This window comes from Homarus americanus, unplaced genomic scaffold (assembly GCF_018991925.1).
Source record: "Homarus americanus isolate GMGI-L3 unplaced genomic scaffold, GMGI_Hamer_2.0 scaffold48220, whole genome shotgun sequence".
Lineage (NCBI taxonomy): Eukaryota > Metazoa > Arthropoda > Malacostraca > Decapoda > Nephropidae > Homarus > Homarus americanus.
In genome coordinates, this window is record NW_024755060.1 from 840,667 (window position 1) to 844,533 (window position 3,867).

Below are 3,867 nucleotides of genomic sequence, written 5' to 3' on the forward strand. Positions count from 1 at the left end.
CCTCCTGAAGGTACGGAGACGACCCGATGGTGCTAAGAGAACCAGGTCGACCGTATGTCTTCCTCCAGTAGTAACAGGAAGTTGGTGGTCTCTCTCTCTCTCTCTCTCTCTCTCTCTCTCTCTCTCTCTCTCTCTCTCTCTCTCAGTTACAGGTCAACACATTCTCCAGGTCTTGTAAGTCGTCCACCTGACCTTTATAGTCGAGGAACATTGTCTTAGAAAGTTGCACGTCCCGGGGGCCCAGTCTTAATGGGCCCCAGTTCTAATGGGCCCCTGTCCTAATGGGCCCCAATCATACAAGTTCTATTGAATCATTGTCCTAATGGGCCCCTGTTGTAAGGAACCCCAATTGTAATCGGTTCTTATTAGAGCCATTTTCCAGACCTTTTGGTACTAGGACGAAATCTATTTAAGGAGCTCCAGTTCAGATTACCCTTAATACTAATGGGCTTGACCCCTTCCCCTTGCCCTCCCCCTTCCCCTCCCTTCCCTCTCCCTCTTCCCCCCTCCTCCCCCTCCCAGCCTTCCCTTCTACATGAACTCTTGAGTGAGTAATGCTACCAGCTATAATAAGTTCCATGTCAGTAATAATCATCTCAGTACTGGAAGTTGTCTCAGCTTCCGGTGCATCGATTTATGAATTTTTTCACTCTGTCTCTGTACTTTTTGGCCAGCACGACAAGTTGTATTTCATGTCAAAGGCTACAACATCTGCCGGGTCGTATAATAAGGTCAATCCCACGAAGAAGCACAAGTGGTGTGTGTATGGGTTTGTCCCTCCTGTCCTGTACTGGTCGCCTGGCATATACCGCACAGATCGTAAGTGTTATGTATGTTCAGCTTCTAGGTTGGGTTAAGTATTAATATACTGTACGGTACAGTGTATCTGAAAAATAAACAGGAAGGGTATACAAACACCCAATTGGTCACCAACAGTGTCAGAACAACTTACACTGATCACAATAATATGGAAGACACGCCGAGAGAGACCCGGAGGTACAAGCGGCGATAAATGACTTAAACACAACTATATTTAACTTATTTCAGGATTGTCTCGCCTTCTTGTTAAGGTCATATAACATACAGTACGTTGCCATCAAGGACTTTTTACCGCCTAAAATTGGGTGACGTCAAAATGAGCTCACCGCGATGTCTGGTACTGGTAACTGTGGTTGGTGAGAGGCTGGTGTTAGCTCTGGTGCAGCTGTGGTGTACAGCTGGAGGGTAACAGAGTGTTGTGGGCCTCCCTGATGCAGCTGTGGTGTACAGCTGGAGGGTAACAGAGTGTTGTGGGCCTCCCTGATGCAGCTGTAGTGTTGTACAGCTGAACGATCACAGGGTGTTGTGTGCCTCCCTGGTGCACCTGTGGTGTTGTACAGCTGGACGATCACAGGGTTTTGTGGGCCTTCCTGATGCAGCTATGGTGTTGTTGTACAGCTGGACGATCACAGGGTTTTGTGGGCCTCCCTGATGCAGCTGTGGTGTTGTACAGCTGGACGATCACAGTGTGTTGTGGGCCTCCCTGATGCAGCTGTGGTGTTGTACAGCTGGTCGATCACAGTGTGTTGTGGGCCTCCCTGATGCAGCTGTGGTGTTGTACAGCTGGTCGATCACAGTGTGTTGTGGGCCTCCCTGATGCAGCTGTGGTGTTGTACAGCGACATCACGTGTTGTTGCCTCCTTGCACCTGTGTGTTACACTGACGATCGCATGTGTTGTGGGCCTCCCTGATGCAGCTGTGGTACAGCTGAGGTAACAAGTGTTGTGGCCCTGATGCAGCTGGTGTACAGTTGAGGGTAACAAGTGTTGTGGGCCCCCGATGCAGCTGTAGTTTTTACAGCTGAACGATCACAGGTGTTGTGGCCTCCGGTGCACCTGTGGTGTTGTGCTGGACGATCGCAGTGTTGTGGGCCTTCCCTGATGCAGCGCTGTGGTGTTGTACAGCTGACGATCACAGTGTGTTGTGGCCTCCTGGTGCACCTGTGGTGTTGTACAGCTGGACGATCGCAGTGTGTGGGCCTCCTGATGCAGCGTGGTGTTGTACAGCTGAACGATCACAGTGTGTTGTGGCCCCTGGTGCAGCTGTGGTGTTGTACAAGCGACGATCGCAGTGTGTTGTGGGCCCCCTGATGCAGCTGTGGTGTTGTACAGCTGGACGATCGCAGTGTGTTGTGGGGCCCCTGATGCAGCTGTGGTGTTGTACAGCTGGACGATCACAGTGTGTGTGGGCCTCCCTGGTACCTGTGGTGTTGTACAGCTGGACGATCGCAGTGTGTTGTGGGCCTCCCTGATGCAGCTGTGGTGTTGTACAGCTGAACGATCACAGTGTGTGGGCCTCCTGATGCAGCTGTGGTGTTGTACAGCTGGACGATCACAGTGTGTTAGGGGCTCCCTGATGCAGCTGTGGTGTTGTACAGCTGGTCGATCACAGGGTGTTGTGGGCCTCCCTGATGCAGCTGTGGTGTTGTACAGCTGGTCGATCACAGGGTTTTGTGGGCCTCCCTGATGCAGCTGTGGTGTTGTACAGCTGGACGATCACAGTGTTGTGGGCCTCCCTGATGCAGCTGTGGTGTTGTACAGCTGGACGATCACAGTGTGTTGTGGGCCTCCTGATGCAGCTGTGGTGTTGTACAGCTGGTCGATCACAGGGTGTTGTGGGCCTCCCTGATGCAGCTGTGGTGTTGTACAGCTGGACGATCACAGGGTGTTGTGGGCCTCCCTGATGCAGCTGTGGTGTTGTACAGCGGACGATCACAGGGTGTTGTGGGCCTCCCTGATGCAGCTGTGGTGTTGTACAGCTGGACGATCACAGGGTGTTGTGGGCCCCCTGATGCAGCTGTGGTGTTTGCAGCTGACGATCACAGTGTTGTGGCCTCCTGATGCAGCTGTGGTGTTGTACAGCTGGACGATCACAGTGTGTTGTGGGCCTCCCTGATGCAGCTGTGGTGTTGTACAGCTGGTCGATCACAGGGTGTTGTGGGCCTCCCTGATGCAGCTGTGGTGTTGTACAGCTGACGATCACAGTGTGTTGTGGGCTCCTGATGCAGCTGTGGTGTTGTACAGCTGGACGATCACAGGGTGTTGTGGGCCTCCCTGATGCAGCTGTGGTGTTAAACAGTCTCTATAACGCGCCAGTTCTTCTTAATAATTCACTAGCGCTTGAAACACTACAAAGTTAAAGACTCAAGAATATATATAAATACAGTACAGGATATTGTACTACAACCAAAGAACACATAAAGTGACAGCTCACCTTCTATCACACCTTAAGTTTTAATACTTCCCAAACCCTGTAGTTCTCCACCACTGTTTAGGATCATACAAATAAAGGTCTTAAATTATTTCTTTAATGCCTCCACAGAAGTCAGCTGTTTATGTTGCACACAACCAACCATATACTCTGGGCGCTGTAGAGGAAAAGGATCGTGCAGCAAAAAACATTCCATACTGCTCTAGGCTCCTCAATAAAACAAATTCGCATCGCCGAGTTTAAGAGTCTATTGAATTAAGTATTTCGAAGTATATGTTTTAGGTGTATTAAGAGTAGGTAGTCACGTAGTCCAATAAAACAAATTCACATCGCCGAGTTTAAGAGTCTATTGAATTAGGTACGTTTCAAGTATATGTTTAGGTGTATTAAGAGTAGGTAGTCACGTAGTCCAATAAACAAATTCGCATCGCCGAGTTTTAGAGTCTATTGAATTAGGTACGTTTCAGAAGTATATGTTTTAGGTGTATTAAAGTAGGTAGTCACGTAGTCAATAAAACAAATTCATCGCCGAGTTTAAGAGTCTATTGAATTAGGTACGTTTCAGAAGTATATGTTTTAGGTGTATTAAGAGTAGGTAGTCACGTAGTCCAATAAAAC